Source organism: Schistocerca cancellata, chromosome 10 (genome assembly GCF_023864275.1).
Source record: "Schistocerca cancellata isolate TAMUIC-IGC-003103 chromosome 10, iqSchCanc2.1, whole genome shotgun sequence".
NCBI classification, from domain to species: domain Eukaryota; kingdom Metazoa; phylum Arthropoda; class Insecta; order Orthoptera; family Acrididae; genus Schistocerca; species Schistocerca cancellata.
The window spans coordinates 211,075,316-211,100,233 of NC_064635.1; the positions used below are offsets into that span (position 1 = coordinate 211,075,316).

The 24,918-nt window shown below is 46.7% G+C and overlaps 1 pseudogene; it reads right to left on the reverse strand.

Moving 5' to 3' along the window:
- Positions 1-692: 692 nt before the first annotated feature.
- Positions 693-810, reverse strand: LOC126106921 (5S ribosomal RNA; annotated as a pseudogene).
- Positions 811-24,918: the final 24,108 nt, after the last annotated feature.

The window sequence follows — 24,918 nt, forward strand, 5'->3', positions numbered from 1 at the left end:
GTACAGAATGGCGCACCCACAGACTGCGTTGTCTTCTATATCTTTCGCATCACTTGCAGCGCCATCTGTTGTTGAAAATTGTAACTACTGTAAATTCGAAAGTTTGTCCGCCTGAAAATGTACTGTTGTCCCAAGCATATTGCAACAAACGGTGTATTTCTATCGCTGCTCGTTTAGTTTTTATTGCCGTTTCAAATATATCGGTCATTTTTGAAACACCCTATATATATATATATATATATATATATATATATATATATATATATATATATATAAGTACTCAGTCTTCACGCCACAACGCCGACCGGAGTGGCCGAGCGGTTCTAGGCGCTACAGTCTGGAAACGCGCAACCGCTACGGTCGCAGGTTCGAATCCTGCCTCGGGCATGGATGTGTGTGATGTCCTTATGTTAGTTACGTTTAATGAGTTCTAAGTTCTAGGCGACTGATGACCTCAGAAGTTAAGTCCCATAGTGCTCAGAGCCATTTGAACCATTTTTTTCAGGCCACAAGTGGCTCATCGGAACCATCCAACCGCCGTGTCATCCTCAGCTAAGGATGCGGATAGGAGGGGCGTGTGGTCAGCACACCGGTCTCCCGGTCGTTACGATGGTTTTCTTTGACCGAAGCCGCTACTATTCGGTCGAGTAGCTCCTCAGTTGGTATCACGAGGCTGAGTGCACCCCGAAAAATGGCAACAGCGCATGGCGGCCCGGATGGTCACCCATCCGAGTGCCGGCCACGCCCGACAGCGCTTAACTTCGGTAATCTGACGGGAACCGGTGTATCCACTGTGGCAAGACCGTTGCCATTCGACGTGATCGACGGATCAAAATCGAAGTACATCAATAAATCAGTATTAGTTCACAAAAGTTCACACATGTTTTTTACAACTTTTGTAACTCTATACCAAGAGCATTTGCAGTTAAAAATCAATAGAGATAACTTACTTCGAACGCAGAGTTATTTTTCCACTCTGCGTACCTCCACCTTTTTTTTTAGTCGCAATGGGTTGCAAACCCGTGATAAATCTCTCGAGTGGCATCAGTATGCTGCATTGTCTGTTTCCGTTCGGATAATACTATCGTTTTATTCCATGTTGTCCACTGCTTCGTAGCTCCGACTATGCCACCCCTCTAAAGTTTAAAGCGTAAGTCGTTAAAGCCATATACACCGTCCGTCCAACAAGTTCCGGGGAATGATTTTAGTCCTGACGAGTGAGTGACTTCAGCACAGTAAAGTCAGTTACAGCCTGAGTAAGGTTCAAATGGCTCTGAGCACTATGCGACTTAACTTCTGAGGTCATCAGTCGCCTAGAACGTAGAACTAATTAAACCTAACTAACCTAAGGACATCACACACATCCATGCCCGAGGCAGGATTCGAACCTGCGACTGTAGCGGTCGCGCGGTTCCAGACTGTAGCGCCTAGAACCGCTCGGCCACCCCGGCAGGCGCCTGAGTAAGGGTGGGGGTGGGTGTTCAGTTGGTGGATCCGTGTAGCATCCACGTATCTGTGTGGAGAAACAACAACTGTTGACAACACACGTGCACTCGAGTAGCCAGTTGTGAGCAGGCACTGACAAGTAGCGGAAGTGCGGCTTTAGTTGTGTCGCAAATCACAATGTAGTAACGTCTCTAAGTCAAGTGTTCCACGCATTCTACAGAATATTTTGAAGAGAAAATTGTGTATAGATTTTGTCTCGCACACCTTCACTCCTCAGCAATAACGCCTCTTGGACGGCTGCCGAGATTTGAGTGCAAAGAAAAACGCCGACAAATCACGGTTGACGAGACTATGTTATGAATACCAACCTATCACCGCAGAAACTCACATGCAGCGTCAGCGCTTTGACGTCATAATAGACATTCAGGACAACGTTACGCTCGAGTTGTGTAAAATTCCAAAGTATGACTTTTCTGACAGTTTCACGTAGATGAAAGGAAGTTCAGCGCGCTGCACTCAAATGCGGGGAGGCTACGAAAAACACCTGCCATCTTAACTCTTCTCTATTTTCTGTTAATTCAGTCTCACATCCAGTGTACTTGTAAGCGACACACGATTTTAGAAGCAGAGCGTGGTCGCTCTGACAAATGAGGAGACACCTTTTCGTGTCACACCTCAGGCAGCGCCGTTGGCCCGTGTGTAACGTTGATGAAGACGGTGGCAGTAATCCAAGTCTGTGCATTTAACGTGTTATACGCTACACCTGACGTAAACTACATAACCAAAAATACGTCGTAGTTAATGATACAAAATAAAAGGAGGATTTTATCCCAACAGTAACAGCCAGATATCATTCAGGATAAAATATTACACATTGAAATATCCGTACGCTTACCGACATCGTCGTATGTTGCTACGATCAAATGCGGCTACTTCCCAGACGTCTTCTCACTGTAGATTTCCGTCGATACACTTCAAATCTTCGGTTTAGCAGTCAGCTACCGACGACACTATGTTTTTCCCATTGCCAGAGGCTGCATTAAATCCCTTTAGAAACACGTCCCAAAGCAAACGTTATATGTCTTCAAACAGAACATCCAAATTCTCCGTTAACTGCTTCCTCGTATCCTCTAACAGATCAGTTTTTCACATACGTGCAGTTAGACAAAATATCGCTCACAAAAAGGCCAGAACGCCTCGAAAATTCTGTTGTTAGGAAAAATGCTATCTTCATGGGGTGACGACAACGCACAGTAATTTTTCACAAACTCGAGCAAAATAGCAGGAAGAAAAAAAGTCTGTCACAGTGCCGTGTTTTGTTTTGTTTGAGAAAAGCACTGACGCGATTCAGTCCGAAACGACGCAACGCCTTTCTCCTGTACCGAAGTCGAAGCTTTTTCAGTCTTTCAGTTTCACCGTGTAATTTCTTAATTGCAAGCAATGCAGTAGCAACGGAGCAGGTATTTTAGAGTTTCGCCTAAAGCACAGCACACTGGGTCATTCCTCCGAGGGAGCAGTCCCAACACTATATAGTCTTCACTTTATCTGACAGTGCTAGCGGGGTAAATCCGTCGCAATCGAAACAGGATGTCGAATCTCCAGTAATATGTATGTCGACTCTTCTCAAGAGCAGCTTTCTTCTTGTTCAAATGCGCACTTTGCACGAGGCAGTACTGAAACACACGCTGCGACGAGCCGAATGCAGTCTGCCCGCTGCCCCGGCCGCGCACGCCGCAGGGTCGCAGGGTTGCCGCACGCAGGCAGCCAAAGCGCGCACTCCCGGACCCAGACTGAGCGGCGGCGTCCCCCGCAGCCGCCACTGTGTGGCGGAGGGTGGAGGGGTGCAGAACGCGCAGGGGTTGCTCCCAGGAGGGTGGAACGGCTGTACAATTGCGAGGGGAGGGACAGATGAGAGAGCACCTCTGCGGGATATTGATTCGCAGCTTCCGGCAACGCAGAGTTTGCTACGGTGCGATCCCCCCACCGCCACGCACCCTCCGCTAGTCCGTCTGACAGGCGCGTCGCGCATGCGCACTGGCCGCTGGCGGCGTCTCGCACGCGCCACCCTACACCACACGTCAGCAGAGTTCACCGCCCCCGGCATCCGTGCGTGGAATGTGTGTCAGTAGAGGAGACTCAACTCGAACAGCGGTCAAGGAAACCTCCCCTTTCTAAGTCTGCAAGTCAAAACTCCCCTAATTAGAGATTCCAATCAGCCTGTAGTATCGCTATATCACATGTCGATAACTCGTCCGGTACTACAGAAGTATGTGGCGATATATATCGATAGATGAAATTTATTTGGTGTCATACGAGGGCAGTTCAATAAGTAATGCAACACATTTTTTTTTCTGAAACACGGGTTGTTTTATTCAGCATTGAAATACACCAGGTTATTCCCCAATCTTTTAGCTACACAACACTATTTTTCAACGTAATCTCCATTCAATGCTACGGCCTTACGCCACCTTGAAAAGAGGGCCTGTATGCCTGCACGGTACCATTCCACTGGTCGATGTCGGAGCCAACGTCGTACTGCATCAATAACTTCTTCATCATCCGCGTAGTGCCTCCAACGGATTGCGTCCTTCATTGGGCCAAACATATGGAAATCCGACGGTGCGAGATCGGGGCTGTAGGGTGCATGAGGAAGAACAGTCCACTGAAGTTTTGTGAGCTCCTCTCGGGTGCGAAGACTTGTGTGAGGTCTTGCGTTGTCAAGAAGAAGGAGAAGTTCGTTCAGATTTTTGTGCCTACGAACACGCTGAAGTCGTTTCTTCAATTTCTGAAGAGTAGCACAATACACTTCAGAGTTGATCGTTTGACCATGCGGAAGGACATCGAACAGAATAACCCCTTCAGCGTCCCAGAAGACTGTAACCGTGACTTTACCGGCTGAGGGTATGGCTTTAAACTTTTTCTCGGTAGGGGAGTGGGTGTGGCGCCACTCCATTGACTGCCGTTTTGTTTCAGGTTCGAAGTGATGAACCCATGTTTCATCGCCTGTAACAATCTTTGACAAGAAATTGTCACCCTCAGCCACATGACGAGCAAGCAATTCCGCACAGATGGTTCTCCTTTGCTCTTTATGGTGTTCGGTTAGACAACGACGGACCCAGCGGGAACAAACCTTTGAATATCCCAACTGGTGAACAATTGTGACCGCACTACCAACAGAGATGTCAAGTTGAGCACTGAGTTGTTTGATGGTGATCCGTCGATCATCTCGAACGAGTGTGTTCGCACGCTCCGCCATTGCAGGAGACACAGCTGTGCACGGCCGGCCCGCACGCGGGAGATCAGACAGTCTTGCTTGACCTTGCGGCGATGATGACACACGCTTTGCCCAACGACTCACCGTGCTTTTGTCCACTGCCAGATCACCGTAGACATTCTGCAAGCGCCTATGAATATCTGAGATGCCCTGGTTTTCCGCCAAAAGAAACTCGATCACTGCCCGTTGTTTGCAACGCACATCCGTTACAGACGCCATTTTAACAGCTCCGTACAGCGCTGCCACCTGTAGGAAGTCAATGAAACTATACGAGACGAAGCGGGAATGTTTAAAAATATTCCACAAGAAATTTCCGGTTTTTTCAACCAAAATTGGTCGAGAAAAAAAATGTGTTGCATTACTTATTGAACTGCCCTCGTATTATCGACAGATGAAATTAACGACATGAAAATTACGATACATGGAATTTTCGGTGAAAGAAATTGTCGATACGTGGATCTTTTCATACGTGAAGTATCCGGTACATGAAATGTTCGAAAAATGAGATTTTTAGTACGTCAGATCTTCGATCAATACTTTGGAATATTTTGGTTTCTTTGTTAGATGGGTTTTGTTTCGATATCTGGGTATTATTTCGATACATGGGTTTCGTTGCGATGCACGAGTTTCTTCGCGATATCGCTTTTTTTCATATTAGAGGTTCTTGACATTGTACGGAGCGAAGTGGCGCAATAGTTAGAACACTGGACTCGCATTCGGGAGGACGACGGTTCAAACTTGCGTCCGGCCGTCCTGATTTAGGTTTTGCGTAATTTCCCTAAATCGCTTCAGGCAAATCCTCGCATGGTTCCTTTGAAAGGACACGACTGACTTTCTTCCCCATCCTCCTCTAATCCGACGGGACCAATGGACTTGACAGGCTACACCCAGTGGGGGCTCTCCTACCAGATCTGCTGTCGCTGCTTCTCTACTGAGAAGCGTCCTTTTATACTGGCAGGACCGTCTCTTCTGACATCTGTCGGTCTCTGTGGCCGAGCGGTTCTAGGCGCTTCAGCATGGAACCGCAGTGCTGCTACGGTCGCAGGTTCGAATCCTGCCTCGTGCACGGATGTGTGTGATGTCCTTGGGTCAGTCAGGTTCTAAGTCAGGTTCTAAGTCCCGCAGTGCTCATAACCATTTGACCCATTTATATGATTGCTGGTGGTCACATTACAAAACGTGGTCCTTATAATTTCCATCTAGGAGTACTACACCAATGATAAGACTAACACATGCCCAGGAAATGACAAATAGGGCGGAAACTTTAAAATTATTAAACAGGAAAAAAACACGTTTTGGAACGCCTAAAACAAATTAGTACAGCCGCATTTACCCTTAGAATTATTGTAAATCTTGGGGAGAGTAGCTCGATATACTCCGCAAATTTTCATTTAATAATGTTGATGTGGATTGGCAAGAGAGCCAACCCTGTATGAGAGGAAGCCGAAAGGCACGCGTTTTAGCTCACGCAGGCTGGCGTGAGGTCTGGAACAGGACAAGGAAATTAGACTAGCAAAAAAGGACGTAGCTGCTGGAATACTTAACTTTAATCCATAATTGGTGAACATCGCTCTTGACGGTACATGTTTTACAGCATCAATAGTAACTGGTAATGGCGCCTTGCTAGGTCGTAGCAAATGACGTAGCTGGAGGCTATGCTAACTATCGTCTCGGCAAATGAGAGCGTATTTTGTCAGTCAACCATCGCTAGCAAAGTCGGTTGAACAACTGGGGCGTGTGCTAGGAAGTCTCTCTAGACCTGCCGTGTGGCGGTGCTCGGTCTGCAATCACTGACAGTGGCGACACGCGGGTCCGACGTATACTAACGGACCGCGGCCGATTTAAAGGCTACCACCTAGCAAGTGTGGCGTCTGGCGGTGACACCACAAATGTAGTGTGGAATATTGTCCCGAGGCAACTCATCTTTAAAAAGAAAGTCTTCATTGCGCAAAAACGCGTTGTCAGAATAATAGCTGGTGCTGACCCACGGTCATCTTGTAGAAGTCTGCTTTAAGGAGCTGGGAGTTCTGACTACCGGTTCACAGTCAATCTATTCCCACATGAAGTTTGTTGTAAATAACCCACCCCACTTCAAAAGGAACGATGATGTACATCATTATAGTGCCAGAAGGAAAATGACAATCATTACTCCACATTAAGGTTGTCTTTAGCACAAAAACAGGTGCACAATGCAGCAACAAAAATTTTTGATCACTTACCCGGTGATATAAAATGTCTGATAGACATAAAAGAAAAATTTGAAAACGAACTGAAGTAGTTTCTTCTTCACAACGCCTGCTATTCCTTCGAAGAAATTCGGTTACTGTATGGTGCAAAAAGTGGTGGGTGGCACTTACTAACTCACAAAATTTCTATGTTTTCTTCTTTCAGGGAGCAAAAACATCTCAAAATCGTTCAGAAGGCAATAATATGTTCGAATTAATTTGCGACCTGAATGTAAAATGACTCGTTCCAGATCATTATGATCTATTGTGAAAAATGATCGGTGGAACATGAAACTAATAAAATAAGTAAATAGTGACAAGGTTGTTATAATTAGAGGTCAGCTACTCGCAAAGATCCATTGTAAGAACCGCATGGCAGTGAAAAGTGATAGATATGCTAATGCCTTAACGCGTAATCGATCTAAGCTGCAAAAGAACTAGTTTGGGCCATCAGGTATAAATCTGGCGCTGTACAACCCCTCGCTTTTGTGGCCGAGCGGTTCTAGGCGCTTCAGTCTGGAACCGCTCGATCGCTACGGTCACAGGTTCGAATCCTGCCTCGGGCACAGATGTGTGTTATGTCCTTAGATTAATTAGGTTTAAGTAGTTCTAAGTTCTAGGGGACTGATGACCTCAGATGTCAAGTCCCGTAGTGCTTAGAGCCATTTGAACCATTTCTTACAACCCCTCGTCCACGCCTGCGATACTCATACTGAGCGGACTGTGTAAATGGCGGATCACAAAAACATTAACATTACTTCTCTCTCATTTTCTACCCACGTCCATTACATTTAGTAACACTCCTATTCGTCTTTCTCGCATTCACAGTAAAAGATTTGCACCTGGCTTCCAAAGTAGCAACTAATTTATTCCAGCGTAAATCGGTTCCGCATTCACGCATTAGAATGTCTATCAAGTTTCGCTGCTACACGCTAACTACAGCCCACACTGGACACCTGCGAGCAGCTCCACTTTGACAACAGCCGCTCGGCAGTTACTGGTTTCTGGAGGAAGGGGTCCAACACGCGACACTGGTGATGAGATTTAGCAGCCGCCTTTTCATGACTATCTCCACAGAGGGTGACGCATAGGTCGGACTGGTGCTTCACAGTGTAACACATACCATGTAATGAAAGTAGTAACAGTAGACAAGGTGACAAGTCATGAGGCAGCAAATGTTCAAGTGTGCGTCAATTCCTAAGAGACCAAACGGCTTAGGTCGTCGGTCACTACACTTACACACTACATAAACTGACTTATTCCAAGAACAACATACACACCCATGCCCGAGGGAAGACTCGGACCTCGGGCGGGACACGATGACTCGACCACGCGGCCACTCCTCACGGCCATGGGACAGCGGCTTGCACACGTGCAGATGGGGGTGGTATCGCGAACACACGGTACGAAAGTAGTAGTAGGACTACACTGATGCCACCCCACATTCCGTTGTTGCCAAATTTATTCAAGATGGCGGCGATGACGTCATCCAAGATGGCGTCGTGTAGACTTGGCAACAGCGCATGACATCATCCTAGATGGCAAATTTTGGCAGGAAGTTTAAATTTCGCAGAAAGAAAGGCCAATTGGGCTATGTCTGCTAACCTAACCCTCCATAAAATAATTGGTCACAAGTTCGAATTCTAACACAATAATCGGTCACACCTTCGTAAAAATGGTCTGAAATAGACCAATTGGGTCACATCTAATACCCTTCATCCTACGAATTCTCGCCGTTTGAATTTTGGCGGTCAGGTATGTTTTCGCTGCCAAGGTATGAAAATCGCGTCAAATAAATAACACTTGTACTAACCTAAGTCACCTCCTGTCGACTGTCAGGAAAAGGAATGAAGGCTTTATTTCTAGCAGTACGGTCATCACTTATGGTCCAACAGACTTAGTACCCCCCCCCCCCCCCCCCCCATGAACCATGGACCTTGCCGTTGGTGGGGAGGCTTCCGTGCCTCAACGATACAGATAGCCGTACCGTAGGTGCAACCACAACGGAGGGGTATCTGTTGAGAGGGCAGACAAACGTGTGGTTCCTGAAGAGGGGCAGCAGCCTTTTCAGTAGTTGCAGGGGCAACAGTCTAGATGATTGACTGATCTGGCCTTGTAACACTAACCAAAATGACCTTGCTGTTCTGGTACTGCGAACAGCTGAAACCAAGGGGAAACTACAGCTGTAATTTTTCCTGAGGCCATGCAGCTTTACTGTATGATTAAATGATGATGGCGTCCTCTTGGGTAAATTATTCCGGAGGTACAATAGTCCCCCATTCGGATCTCTGGGCGGGGACTACTCAAGAGGACGTCATTATCAGGAGAAAGAAAAATGGCGTTCTACGGATTGGAGTGTGGAATGTCAGATCCCTTAATCGGGCAGGTAGGTTAGAAAATTTAAAAAGGGAAATGGATAGGTTAAAGTTAAATATAGTGGGAATTAGTGAAGTTCGGTAGAAGGAGGAACAAGACTTTTGGTCAGGTGAATACAAAATCAAATAAGGGTAATGTAGGTGTAGGTTTAATAAAGAATAAAAACATAGGAGAACGGGTAAGCTACTACAAACAGCATAGTGAACGCATTATTGTGGCCAAGATAGATAAGAAGCCCACGCCTCCTACAGTAGTACAAGTTTATATGCCAACTAGCTCTGCAGATGACGAAGAAATTGACGAAATGTATGATGAGATAAAAGAAATTATTCAGGTAGTGAAGGGAGACGAAAGTTTAATAGTCATGGGTGACTGGAATCCGTCAGTACGAAAAGGGAGAGAAAGAAACATAGTAGGTGAATATGGATTGGGGCTAAGAAATGAAAGAGGAAGCCGCTGGTATAATTTTGCGCAGAGCATAACTTAATCATGGCCAACACTTGGTTCAGAAATATGGAAAGAAGGTTGTATACATGGAAGAACCCTGGAGATACTAAAAGGTATCAGACAGGTTATATAATGGGAAGACAGAGATTTAGGAACCAGGTTTTAAATTGTAAGACATTTCCAGGGGCAGATATGGACTCTGACCACTATCTATTGGTTATGAACTGCAGATTAAAATTGAAGAAACTGCAAAAAGGTGGAAATTTAAGGAGATGGGACCTGGATAAACTGAAAGAACCAGAGGTTGTACAGAGTTTCAGGGAGAGCATAAGGGAACAATTGACAGGAATGGGGGAAAGAATACAGTAGAAGAAGAATGGGTAGCTTTGAGGGATGAAATAGCGAAGGCAGCAGAGGATCAAATAGGTAAAAAGACGAGGGCTAGTAGAAATCCTTGGGTAACAGAAGAAATATTGAATTTAACTGATGAAAGGAGAAAATATAAAAATGCAGTAAATGAAGCGGGCAAAAAGGAATACAAACGTCTCAAAAATGAGATCGACAGAAAGTGCAAAATGGCTAAGCAGGGATGGCTAGAAGACAAATGTAAGGATGTAGAGGCTTATTCACTAGGGGTAAGATAGATACTGCTTCCAGGAAAATTAAAGAGACCTTTGGAGAAAGGAGAACCACTTGCATGAATATCAAGAGCTTTGATGGAAACCCAGTTCTAAGCAAAGAAGGGAAAGCAGAAAGGTGGAAGGAGTATATAGAGGGTCTATACAAGGGCGACGTAGTTGAGGGCAATATTATGGAAATGGAAGAGGATGTAGATGAAGATGAAATGGGAGATATGGTACTGCGTAAAGAGTTTGACAGAGCACTGAAAGACCTGAGTCGAAACAAGGCCCCAGGAGTAGACAACATTCCATTAGAACTACTGACGGCCTTGGGAGAGCCAGTCCTGACAACACTCTACCATCTGGTGAGCAAGATGTATGAGACAAGCGAAATACCCTCAGACTTCAAGAAGAATAAATAATTACAATCCCAAAGAAAGCAGGTGTTGACAGATGTGAAAATTACCGAACTATCAGTTTAATAAGTTACAGCTGCAAAATACTAACGCGAATTCTTCAGAGACGAATGAAGAAACTGGTAGAAGCCGACCTCGGGGGAAGATCAGTTTGGATTCCGTAGAAATGTTGGAACACGTGAGGTAACACTGACCCTACGACTTATCTTAGAAGAAAGATTAAGGAAAGGCAAACGTACGTTTCTAGCTTTTGTAGACTTAGAGAAAGCTTTTGAGAATGTTGATTGGAATTCTCTCTTTCAAATTCTGAAGGTGGCAGCGGTAAAATACAGGGAGCGAAAGGCTATTTACAATTTGTACAGAAAGCAGATGGCAGTTGTAAGAGTCGAGGGGTATGAAAGGGAAGCAGTGGTTGGGAAGGGAGTGAGACAAGGTTGTAGCCTACCCCCGATGTTATTCAATTTGTATATTGAGCAAGCAATAAAGGAAACAAAGGAAAAGTTCGGAGTAGGTATTAAAATTCATGGAGAAGAAATAAAAACGTTGAGGTTCGCCGATGACATTGTAATTCTGTCAGAGACAGCAAAGGACTTGGAAGAGCAGCTGAACGGAATGGACAGTGTCTTGAAAGGAGGGTACAAGATGAACATGAACAAAAGCAAAACGAGGATAATGGAATGTAGTCGAATTAAGTCGGGTGATGCTGAGGGAATTAGATTAGGAAATGGGACACTTGAAGTAGTAAAGGAGTTTTGCTATTTGGGGAGCAAAATAACTGACGATGGTCGAAGTAGAGAGGATATAAAATGTAGACTGGCGATGGCAAGGAGAGCGTTTCTGAAGAAGAGAAATTTGTTAACATCGAGTATAGACAAAAATGTTAGGAAGTCGTTTCTGAAAGTATTTGTATGGAGTGTAGCCATGTATGGAAGTGAAGCGTGGACGATAAATAGTTTAGACAAGACGAGAATAGAAGCTTTCGAAATGTGGTGCTACAGACGAATGCTGAAGATTAGATGGGTAGATCACATAACTAATGAGGAAGTACTGAATAGGATTGGGGAGAAGAGAAGTTTGTGGCATAACTTGACCAGAAGAAGGGATCGGTTGGTAGGACATGTTCTGAGACATCGAGGGATCACCAATTTAGTATTGGAGGGCAGCGTGGAGGGTAAAAATCGTAGAGGGAGACCAAGAGACGAATACACTAAGCAGATTCAGAAGGATGTACGCTGCAGTAGGTACTGGGAGATGAAGAAGCTTGCACAGGATAGAGTAGCATGGAGAGCTGCATCAAACCAGTCTCAGGACTGAAGACCACAACAACAACAACAGACTTAGTACACACCTTCGAGGTGCCAGTGCGCTCGCCACTGGGTCCAGACTTCAGCTGATTCAGTTCAAATCATCGCCGGCAGAGGAGGCCGCCCCTGGCGCCACCGGTCAGCAGTAGCCACTCGTCCGGCGACCGTTCGAGCCACAGCCCTCGGTCGGACGGCGCCAAAGTGGTTTTGCTGGACAGTGGAGTCTTCCCTGACGTCACACAACCGCCAGTCCACCACGTGGCTTGCTCGACAAAGAGTGTTCTCGCCAAGTTAACTGATCACGCAAGTCCCATTATTCAACCCGAACGGCCCCATTACCTAATCCGAGATCGTCGCGAAAACACGCGTGTATGCGTGAGCCATCGCTCGCGCCAAGCTACCTACCTCCGCAAGTCAATCTAACACAAAGTTCCCAACTCGATTCCCTATCTAGAAAAAATAACAACTCATATAGGTAAGAAAACGTGTTCACTATACGAAGCTCACCATCACTAACGTAAGCCTCCAGGACGCAACCTCTTCCTAGGGTGTTCTGGTAATAGGACGGAGGAACGAATGTACTTTATTTAGGGATGGAGTATATATATAACAGAACACACACACTGACATGTCCCACAGCATGCAGACCTGCAAACCACTCCTACATAATTCATTTATAATGCTCTACACACACGCTTGCTAACTGTAAACCGTCAAAAATAACACATTGTACAGCCTATAGACATGCGAACCGCTCATTAATACGAGGGAAGTTCAATAAGTAATGCAACACATTTTTTTTCTGAAACACGGGTTGTTTTATTCAGCATTGAAATACACCAGGTTTTTCCCCAATCTTTTAGCTACACAACACTATTTTTCAACGTAATCTCCATTCAATGCTACGGCCTTACGCCACCTTGAAATGAGGGCCTGTATGCCTGCACGGTACCATTCCACTGGTCGATGTCGCAGCCAACGTCGTACTGCATCAATAACTTCTTCATCATCCGCGTAGTGCCTCCCACGAATTGCGTCCTTCATTGGGCCAAACATATGGAAATCCGACGGTGCGAGATCGGGGCTGTAGGGTGCATGAGGAAGAACAGTCCACTGAAGTTTGGTGAGCTCCTCTCGGGTGCGAAGACTTGTGTGAGGTCTTGCGTTGTCATGAAGAAGGAGAAGTTCGGGAACAAACCTTTGAATATCCCAACTGGTGAACAATTGTGACAGCACTACCAACAGAGATGTCAAGTTGAGCACTGAGTTGTTTGATGGTGATCCGTCGATCATCTCGAACGAGTGTGTTCGCACGCTCCGCCATTGCAGGAGTCACAGCTGTGCACGGCCGGCCCGCACGCGGGAGATCAGACTGTCTCGCTTGACCTTGCGGCGATGATTACACACGCTTTGCCCAACGACTCACAGTGCTTTTGTCCACTGCCAGATCACCGTAGACATTCTGCAAGCGCCTATGAATATCTGAGATGCCCTGGTTTTCCGGCAAAAGAAATTCGATCACTGCCCGTTGTTTGCAACGCACATCCGTTACAGACGCCATTTTAACAGCTCCGTACAGCGCTGCTACCTGTCGGAAGTCAATGAAACTATACGAGACGAAGCGGGAAGGTTTGAAAATATTCCACAAGAAATTTCCGGTTTTTTCAACCAAAATTGGCCGAGAAAAAAAATGTGTTGCATTACTTATTGAACTGCCCTCGTAATGCAAGACATTTACGTCCAAATAGCCAAACACCTCCTAATTTTCCGAAATAATGTCAGTGCAGACCTGCAAACTGCTCCTAAATAATGCAGCACAATAATGTGTAGACACGCTAAGTACTCGTAAACTATTCAAATAGCGCATATGAAGGCCTACCGACCTGCTCCCGAAACAATGGCATCAACGCGCGCAAGCACAGTCCATTGAGTACACAGGAGGTAGCGATAAGTGACGTATACCTCAGGTGTCAAACCGCGCACAGTCCCTCGTCGGCTTCTGCAAGCATGAGGTGGCAACACCTTCCATTCATACGTAACACCTGAAACACTCCACCTACACACACGTGATGATGTTATCGGGCGGGAGCGCAACCGCGAGTTGCAGCCGAACGAAGGCCAAAGTTGTACGTAGGCGCCGTTAGTGACCGGGCGTCTATTTACACAGCGCACACTCCAAGAAGAGCCGCCCGCGTTCGGCGTTCCTCTGTGTCTGAACCCCCACTCTGACTGCGCTCCGGCCAAGACGCTGCACAATTCCGGTCCACAATAGTACAACTTGCTTTCTCTTTAGCGATTCTGACGGACCCTACGTCACGTTTGACTCGCGCTTCACCGCGCTTACCTACACACTACCGCGAAGTGAGGCAGCCGCATCTCGGGTCCCACACGTGTCGTCGAACACCGGTGAAAGTTGCGTGTGTGTGTGTGTGTGTGTGTGTGTGTGTGTGTGTGTGTGTGTGTGTTGGGGTTTATGGGCGCTCAACATCGAGGTCATCAGCGCCCTGACACACATTAAAAGGAACGAATGTGGAGAGACCTAATAAAACTGAAAAACACATTCAAAGAAAGCAGGAAAAGAGGGAAATTACTACATAAGAAAGTAAAACCTAAGGGAAGGGAAAACATAGCAACAAGAATGACACAGGAAAGTGTCATTGGCTGGCCACTTACATAAAAGATGGGCGAGCTTGTCACACAGTGAGCAAATTAAAATCCTCTCACTAAAATCTTTGTAAAAACATTTGTCAAGGCACAGAACTTTAAAACTTTAACCACATTCGTCCGAGTGTTGACTAAAAGAGTTCGCAGGTCCGCTGGCAAATCAGCCGAGGCCCGCTGGTCAGAAAATAAAACACAATCCAGTAAAATGTGGCGCACAGTGACCTGGACGCCGCAAGCACCACACAATGGAGGGTCTTCTCGCCGGAGCAGGAAGCCATGCGTCATAGGGCTGTGGCCTATTCGAAGCCGAGTGAGGAGAACCTCATCCCGTCGATGGGGCTGAAAGGAAGTACACCACACACAAGTTGTGGGCTTGACTAGACGGAGCTTATTGTCAGTCACTTCAAGCCACTCATCCTCCCACCGACACATGACTCGGGAGCTCAACAGCGAGGTGAGTGCGTGCAACGGGATAGCACACTGAGATACGTGTGGATCAAGACACGCCTCCTTGGCTGCGAGATCTGCCCTTTCATTCCCAGCAACGCCGACATGCCCCGGAACCCAGCAGAAAGCTACAACCTTCCCCAGTCGCTGTAGTCGGAGGAGGGCATCCTGGATGGTCTGGACTCCTTTATCCGCCGGATACAAATGGTGCAATGATTGAAGGGCACTGAGTGAATCGAAACAGACAAGAAATTTAAGAGAGGAAGAAAGTCTCATCGGCTCCAGTGCCCGCAAGATCGCAGACAATTCTGCATCAAAGACAGTAAAAGTCTGAGGCAGGCGGACCTTGAGAACACGATCCGGAAAAACAACTGAGCAACCCACGGAATCCCCTTGTTTCGACCCATCCGTAAAAACAGCTACATACTCGTGGTGCTCAGATAAAATAGCAGAAAATGCTGCATTAAAAACGGTGGCAGGAGTGCAATCTCTCTTGTGTGAAAGTTGCATTCCGAGCCCCACTCACACCGTCTCACATGCCAGGTGCCACCTGTCTCTACCACTGAAGGCAGGACGTGTTGACACACACACACACACACACACACACACACACACACACACACACACACACGCTTAACCATCCCTAACTACCCAATACGGCTCTCGCCTCGCCGCGAAAAATCTGCGTAACGACTCGCCATCTAAAATGTTCTCAACATTATTCTTACCTCACATCGCTCTTTAAAAAAATAACACCCAGGCCAACATCTCGGAAATTGTATAATACACCATAAATAGTCAACGCTCGCTTTCTAGATGTCTCAGGTTGCGTGCACGGAAATTCTTCCCTTAACAGAACTTGTTCACCAAAATATCGTCTAATCCAGTCTTCCTCCCGGACATAACATGATAGCCTTCCTGCTCGCAACATACGCAAATGTTCTCACCGCTCCTACATCCCACCACAATCAATCGAGCATTCTAATTTGCTCTTATCGAATTTACCAGTCGAATTACTAACGCCGTCGCCATCGAAGCACAAAAACCACCTTTTCATTCTCGCGGCCTCTCTCTAGTAATTTTGCAAAGATTGCTAAAGTGCACGGACAGTTCCCTCGCACGGACAGTTCCCTCAATCTATACACCGCCAACGTGTTCTTTCTTTCTACAGACGTTACACTCAGTGGTCATACACTATTTTACACTGATCACCATTTTCCACAGACAACTTAACATCGCGAAGTTGTGTACAGGTCATTAAGGGGGCTAGGACATCAAACGGGACGACTTCGAGCAGGAGAGGCACCAGAGGACATATACTTTTACGAATAAATTTATAAAACTTTGTCAAAATGACCAGAAAGGATTCAGGATTTACACTCATAGCAGTGGAAGTTCAAACATATATGAAAATATTTTTTTTTTTTTTTTTTACATTTGAAATTTGACCTTTTTTCACTTACCATTGCCTGCATTTGTTGCTATAGGTACACGTTCCTTCATGAGTAAGGGAGAGTCTTCGATGAATTTTGCACAGCATACAAACCATACTTACAGGTGTATGAAACTCTAGAATTTTCAAAATCTATTGAAAACTGTGGTAAAAATTGAGATAATTTTAGTTTTTTTGTAAACATGAAGTTTAAAATGTAACAGCACCTTCTTTTTTTCATAAATTAAATAATTTCTAGAGTTTCATACACCTGTAACTATGGTTTGTATGCTGTGCAAAATTCATCCAAGAATCTCCCTTACTTATGAAGAAACGTGTACCTACAGCAACAAACGCAGCCAATAGTAGGTGAAAAAATGATCAACTTTCGCATGTAAAGCAAAATTAATTTTGCTATGTTTTTGAACTTCCACTGCTATGAGTGTGAATCCTGAATCCTCCCTGGTCATGCTTACAAAGTTTTATGAATTTATTCGTAAAACTATAGACAGTGGAAATTAAAATGTCCTGTGGTGTCTCTCCTGCTCGAAGACGGCCCGTTTAGCGTCCTACCCCCCTTAAATACAAACCATACTGGCAAGAATATTGCACCGTCAAACCGATCTCCAACCAGGGAATACATCACCGAGCACCGTCAATTTTCGCTGTACTTCTCGATATCAGGAACACCGCTCTAGTCTCCCGATCGCTAACGTAACATACTGCACAACATATACACTGTAAATTATTTCTCCACAAACACCATACTTTAGCGATGTGCAGCGTGCTGTAAACCACTGACTAACTGGAAACAGGAAGAGTAAACTGATACTCGCACTCTCGAATACCGAAGTTGCTCATCTAACGGATTCGAGATGATCAATATTCTCTACAAACCAACTACGGTCTTTCCCACGTTTAGAGAACAGGCAAACGTGTGTCCAACTCACCACAAACGATCTTCCCTCAATTAAATAAAGACACCAAATGTCCAGAAGCAGTCGACCGCACGATTTACACGGAAGGGAATAACGCTCCATCGCAAACGCACCATCTTGTCAAAGTTACACTTGATCACGAAAGCCGCCCAGCACATACTAAGTATAAGTTCACTGTTCATTCACCTAGAAGATGGTAAAGTTTATGAAACGTCCCCTTAGAACAATTATACATGACTGTGCTTAAACTGACACACAATATTTTTAGCGCAACGCAATCTGACTTTTAATAATCCCTACAAAAGAATGGCCCTGACTAACATTAACCTATACGTTTCACAAATCACTTACCTCACCAAAAATCTTCGTTACTCGAACTACTACAATACAGCGAGCGCCACTACTGCCAGCTAAATAAAAGATTCAAACTACGGAAGGCACTAACTACTGATAGGCATAGTTAGCAAATGAAATATTTTGATAGAGAACAAACAATGTATTTACCTTAATAGTGTTGAAAAATCATAATATACATAGCAGTTCATAATATCCAGTATTGCAAATTTCAAAACTCCGCCATCTCTCTCCTCACATCCACCACTGCTGGCGGCTCACCTCCAATTGCGCAACGCTACGTGCTGTTCACGTCCAGCTGCCCAACACTACAATGGCAGACAACATTGCAAACTATCCACAGACTGCACACAGCACAGCCAGTGATTTTCATACAGAGAGCGCTACGTGGCGGCGGCGTTACCAATATAAGAACCTAAACAGCCTACATATAAGAATCTAAACAGCCTACTTACAAGTTTAATACATTCTTACTTTCCAACAGTTCTCTGCATTCGGTAGACTGCTACCATTAACAGGGGAACCACTACAGACTTTGCATACACGGTCACATTCCACAAAGCCCCTCACATATATCTTCTTTCATTACACTTACAATTAAATCTTACGATCGCGGTATCAACTGAAGTGTATCCGGCAATGACCGAAGTATTGGAAATACACCCTGCTGTCGGCAGTGGCTCTGGAAATAGAAATATCACTACCATTCTTATGACTTAAGATTCTCTTCCTTTCACTATCACAGTACCCCAAGTCAAATCCATACCCTCCCTACAACAGCACATAGACATTTCCAATACACAAACAGATATACTTTACAAACCCGATGCTCAAATACGAACATATAACACACCCGGAACTAATACTAAATATAATATTACATCCTCAATAACTGGATGCATACGACACCAAATATTGACCCAAAATCAACGATGCGTGTGCATGTCTCTTACGTTTATCCTGCGAGTGTTATAGACGTAATCGAGCACATGTTAAACAAAAAATCTCGGTCCCAACAACTACTTCATGTTACTCTCACAAGCGCTCCTCGTTCAACAGGTGTGCACTAGTATCCATGTTAAAAGTTATATACTTGCTTTATAAATCTAGTTACGACATTACCTCTGAATGAGGTCGTTTTTCGTCCAGACAATAACCGAGCCGGTAATCGTAGGAATGAGTATTATCAGACCAACGCATAGCCCACGATGCAACCTCGTGATAAAATCGGTGAATTTTCAAAGTCATTCGGCTAAGCAACGCGGTATGTGACCGGTATATGCAACTCCCTCACGCCGCTAGGTATTTATCCAGTATGCGGAACGTATTCTGTCTAGATACCATGTCAGAGGTTCTGTTGTATATCCATTGAGTTAAAGGCGATGACTGATTGAGAAGGATCACAACCACAATGAATCACATTTTTCTTGGGGAGGGGATTACGTTAGTGGAGGTAGGCCAAGTGTACAATCTTACACCACGTGGTGGATACACTGGGTGCAGCAATCTTGATTGATGTCACGGTCGCCATCTTGCGTGACGTCACAGTGGCGCTCTCTGGTGGAGACGGTATGTACTAAGTCAGTTGGAGTCCAGACCTCGTGATGAATACACTGGGTGTCGCCATCTTGGATTACGTCACAGATGAGAGCGCCCTCTAGCGGTGAGGATGTGTACTAAGTCAGTTGGAGTCCTGAACTTGTGATGGACAGACCTGCTTAGAATTGTTTAAATAAAGTCTTATGTGAAACTTCTTTTTCCACGAATCCTTAGGATTCGTGGCCACTGAGTTTAGTAAAGTGTCTTTTCTTTGGCGCCATTTTTTTTAGCTTAGTAGACATATGGGAATTGAATTTTGTTTACGGCAAAAATTAAAAGTTGGTGCCAGTTCGTAGAAAGAGGTGGTGGTCGGGTGACGTAGGTTAGTGGAAGTAGGCCAAGTGAGCTATTTTCCTGCGATTTTCTTTGCTTAATAGAGATAAGAACGGTGTGGTGCATTATCCTGTTGGAATTTGAACTTGCCGCCATTTTCTACGGGGTAGGGGGGTTAGGTTAGTGGACATAGCCCAATTAGTCTATTGTCCCGCCATTTTCGTGGTGTGACGCATTATCCTGCTGGAAATTGAATGTCCCGCCAATTTTTTTTCTGGACGGTTAGGTGAGTGGAGGTAGCCCAGTTGACCTATCTTCCCGCCAAAACTCAAACTTCCCGCCAAAACTCAAACTTCCCGCCAAAATCCGCCATCTTGGATAACGTCATCGCCGCCATCTTGAATAAATTCGGCAACAATGGAATGTGGGGTGGCATCGGTGTAGTCCGACTACTCCTAGACATTCACAGTACTTAAACTAAATTATTCTAAGAACAACACACACACCCATGCCCGAGGGAGGACTGGAACCACCAGAGGGAGGGGCTGTGCAGTGCGTGACACGATGCCTCAAATCACGCGGCCACTCCTCGCGGCCATGGGACAGCGACCTGGGAGTGGTACTGCGTACACACGGTACGAAAGGGCCGTTAATTAGGGGCGCTATTGTTTCGCCTCAGGTTATTCAAGTGAAAAGATTTCTGGCGTAATTATGGCCGCACGACGGCAATTGACAGACTTTCAATGCGGAATGGTAGTTGGAGCTTGGAGCACAAGACATTCCATTTCGTAAATCGTTGGGTAATTCAATTTTCCGAGATGCACAGTGTCAAGACTGTGCTGAGAACACCACAATTGACGCATTAGCACACACCATCGACAGCGCAGTGGCCTACGGCCCTAAGTTAACCACCGAGAGCAGTGGCGTTTGCGTAGAATTGTCAGTGCTAAAAGACAAGCAACACTGCGTAAACTAAACTCAGATATGAATGTGGGACGTATGACGAACGTGTCCGTTTGGGCAGTGCGGTGAAATTTCCTTATTAATGGGCTAGGACAGCAGAGGACCGACTCAGTGTCTTTGGTAACACCAAGCCATCGCCTGCAGCTCCTCTCCTGGGCTCGTGACGACATCGGTTAACCGTCGTCTTGTCAAATAAGCCCCGATTTCGACTGGTAAGAGTTGATGGTGCAGACCTCACGAAGCCACGGAGGCAATTCGTCGGCAAGGCACTGTGCAAGTTGGTTGTGCCTCCATCGTGGTTTGGGTTGTGTTTATATGGGATGGACTGATCCTCTGGTCCACCTGAACTGGAAATGGTTATTTTGGATACTTGGAGACCATGTCCAGCCATTCGTGGACTTATATTCCCAAACAACGACGCAACTTTTGTGGGTGACAACGCGCCATGTCAACGGGCCACTATTGTTTGCGATTGGTTTGAAGAACGCTCTGAACAGTTCCATTAAATTATATGGCCACCCAGATCACCTGACACTACTCTCATCCAGCGTTTAAGGAACGTGAATGACATTGAACATTTTTCGGACTTAATCGAGAGGTTAATTTGTACAAAATCCGGCACCGCAACACTTTCACAATTATGAGCTGCTACAGGGGCACCATGATTCAATGTTACTTGTAGGGGAGTTCCGGCGACTTGCAAACGAGTTGATTTTCTACACTACGCCAGGAAAATGGAGGTCCGACACGATATGAGGATGTATCTCATGACTTTTGTCACCTCAGTGTAGTAGTAGTAGTAGTAGCTGCTGCTGTGACAGCAGCCAAGCTGGCTGGGGGCAGCCAGTCGCCCCCGGAAGCGGACGTCAGCGCAACACGCGGCCCCGCGCCGCTCCGTCCTTTCCTGCGCTGTAGGAACTCCGCTCCCGGATATTCGCAGGAAGGTAGCCAGCCAGGCCTACCGCTTCCTGACGTGATAACTTAGCGGTTGCGAGACGCCGGACGCAGCCGTGGCCCACTAACTGCCTGTAGATGGACGAGGGCACGGTAAGGTGAGAGGGGATACGGGGCCAACTCTCCAGTTGGCACCGATGTAGCAAAAGGCGTCCACGAAACTAGTACCTCTCCGTGGCTTCTTGGTGACGCATTGTAATGAGACGAGAAAAAAAAATTGTCTAACTTCTCAACTTTCTACTTCTGCATCTACGTTTCTATACGTCAAGCCATCTTGCTTCGTGTAGCGGAGAGTACTTTGTGCGTCCCTTTTCCTGTTCCCAGGAATTACGACTGTTGGGATTCGAATCTCTCCAGTGCCACGTTAATGGCGTTTGCGCGAGGCGTACACTGACGGCACGGAAGTGGAGGGCCGCCTCCAGCACCCCACCGGACCTCCTCCTGCCGGCCGCGGTCGACGGGGTGTGGGCTCGACAACTCGTTGCAAGTCCCATACAGAAATATCGAGCCACGCGGCCTCACAGGCGTCCACAGTTGCCGAAGAGTTGCTGGTGCACGACCTCTCGATTATGCCTTAATTAATAGAGGCGCTCCATTTATCGAGTTGAAACACGCCATCCCACCTGCAGACAAGTCTGAAACCCACCTTGATGGCGATAACTCGTACAGAAGCGAGGATAGAAAACGTTCTGTCAAACGGCTAGCACTACCCACGCATAACGCACTTATTACTTCGTGAGATTTATGGCCATATCCTTTAGTCGACGTATTTGCAGTGAGTTTTCACAGAATAACGAAGCTTCGAATTCGTATATGCAGGGTGTATCATAACTAATGGCGTAAACGCATACAGTTGACAGTACACAGTGCCAGAAGCAAAAAAGTCTCAGTAAACACAGGGTCGAAAATGCGTACCTTAAGAGCTACGAGCAAGTTTTCATCACCGATACTGTGAAGTAAATCTCTTCTACTGCAAGCTCTTTGCTACCCATATTTTGAGAAGTGATAATATGAGCCAAAACAAGAAGAAAATGTCCACTAAACATGTGCTCTAAAATGCATACCTTAATAGTTATGAGCGCTTGTGCATTTTGAATTTCTCGCGGCGTAATGAATAGTCCATTAAATTTCGAGCATACAGCCACGCAAATAAAATTTCCTCCACTGATATTTAGGCCGCGTATCGTCCGGCCATCCTCAGAGTGAGTCACTAGACTGACGACAAGTTTTTTTTTCTCTCTTTATTGTGATTTTAAAACCTGTGGAACAGGTAGGCTGGCAGCAGCACAATACGCCGCTCTTCAGCCGAAGATAGGACAATGATATAAACAGAGAAGATGCATCACTCGGAAAAACGGCGGGAAAAAACAGTAGACACATGAACATAAAAAAAACATGAAGCCGTTCACACTTGATGACAATCCACACTACAAACTGTTGGCACGAAGCACAAACACTGAAGATGACGATGACACTGGTGAACGATGGAGTGTGACGGTGAACACTAAACACGACGGCTCACACGAGAGACTGATGGCGATGATCTCCGGCGCGCGAATGTCCACTTAGCGTGTGCGAGTCCTGGGACCTGGCAAGGGGGAACAAGGATGAGGTGGGGGAGAGGGGAGAACAAGGATACCAATGGCTGAGGAGATGGGGGCAGGAGGAGAGGGACAGGGGAGGGGAAGCCCGGAGGAGGAGTGGGGAGAAATGGAGGAGGGAGGGAAGAGGGAGAGAAGGGAGGGAGGGTGCCCAGAGGAGCAAACACAGGAGGAGGGTGGGAGGATCAAAGTTGGTAGGAGGGGTAGGTGGAGGGGAGGAGGGCATCATCAGGGAGAGGGAGCTGGCGGAAGCCATCTTGGGAGAGGGTAAGGAGGGTGGAGAGATGGAGACCAGGTGGGACGCGGGAATACAGGCGCGGCAGCGGGCGGGAGTGGGAGAGGATCGGGGAGACTAACGGGTGAGGAGGATCGAGTTGGCGGGAGCTGTACAGGATCCGTAGCCTTTCAAGGAAAATGAGGAGGTGGGGGAAGGGGATGAGATCGTACAGGATCCGCATGGGGGAGGGGAGACGGATGTGATAGGCGAGGTGGAGAGCATGGCGTTCAAGGATTTGGAGGGATTAGAAAAGGTAGGGGTGGGGAGATCCAAGCCGGATGGGCGTAACAAAGGATAGGGCGGATGAGGGATTTATAGGTGTGGAGGATGGTGGAGGGGTCCAGACCCCACGTACGGCCGGAGAGGAGCTTGAGGAGACTGAGTCGGGAGCGTGCCTCGGCTTGGATTGTCCGGAGGTGGGGAGTCCAGGAGAGGCGACGGTCGAGGGTGACGCCAAGGTACTTAAGGGTGGGGGCGAGGGCGATAGGACGGCCATAGATGGTGAGATAGAAATCAAGGAGGTGGAAGGAAGGGGTGGTTTTGCCTACAATGATCACCTGGGTTTTGGAGGGATTGACCTTGAGCAACCACTGGTTGCACCAAGCGGTGAACAGGTCAAGATGGGATTGGAGAAAGTGTTGGGAGCGCTGCAGGGTGGGGGCAAGGAAGGCGGTGTCATCGGCAAACTGGAGAAGGTGGACGGGGGGTGACGGCGGCGGCATGTCCGCCATGTACAGAAGGTACAGAAGGGGGGAGAGGACGGAGTCTTGGGGCACACCGGCGGAGGGGAAAAAGGTGTAGGAAGCTGTGTTATGGATGGTGACATAGGAAGGACGGCGGGAGAGAAAGGAGCCGATCAGACGGACGTAGTTAATGGGAAGGGCGAAGGTTTGGAGCTTGAGGAGGAGACCGGTATGCCATACGCAGTAATAAGCGCGTTCGAGGTCCAGGGAGAGGAAGATTGCGGAGAGACGGGAATTAAGCTGGTCGGAAAGGAGATGAGTGAGGTGAAGGAGAAGGTCGTCGTAAGGGAAGGACAGCCGAAAGCCACACTGGGTAACGGGAAGGAGGCGGTGCTGGCGGAGATGCTGGTGGATGCGTCGGGTGAGGATAGATTCCAGGACCTTGCTGAAGACCGAGGTAAGGCTGATGGGACGGTAGGAGGAGACGGCGGACGGCGGTTTGCCAGGTTTAAGGAACATCAGGATACGGGAGGTTTTCCACAGGTCGGGGTAGCAACTGGTGGACAGGACTACATTGTTGAGCCTGGCCAGGGTGGAGAGGAAAGAGACAGTAGCTTCACGAAGG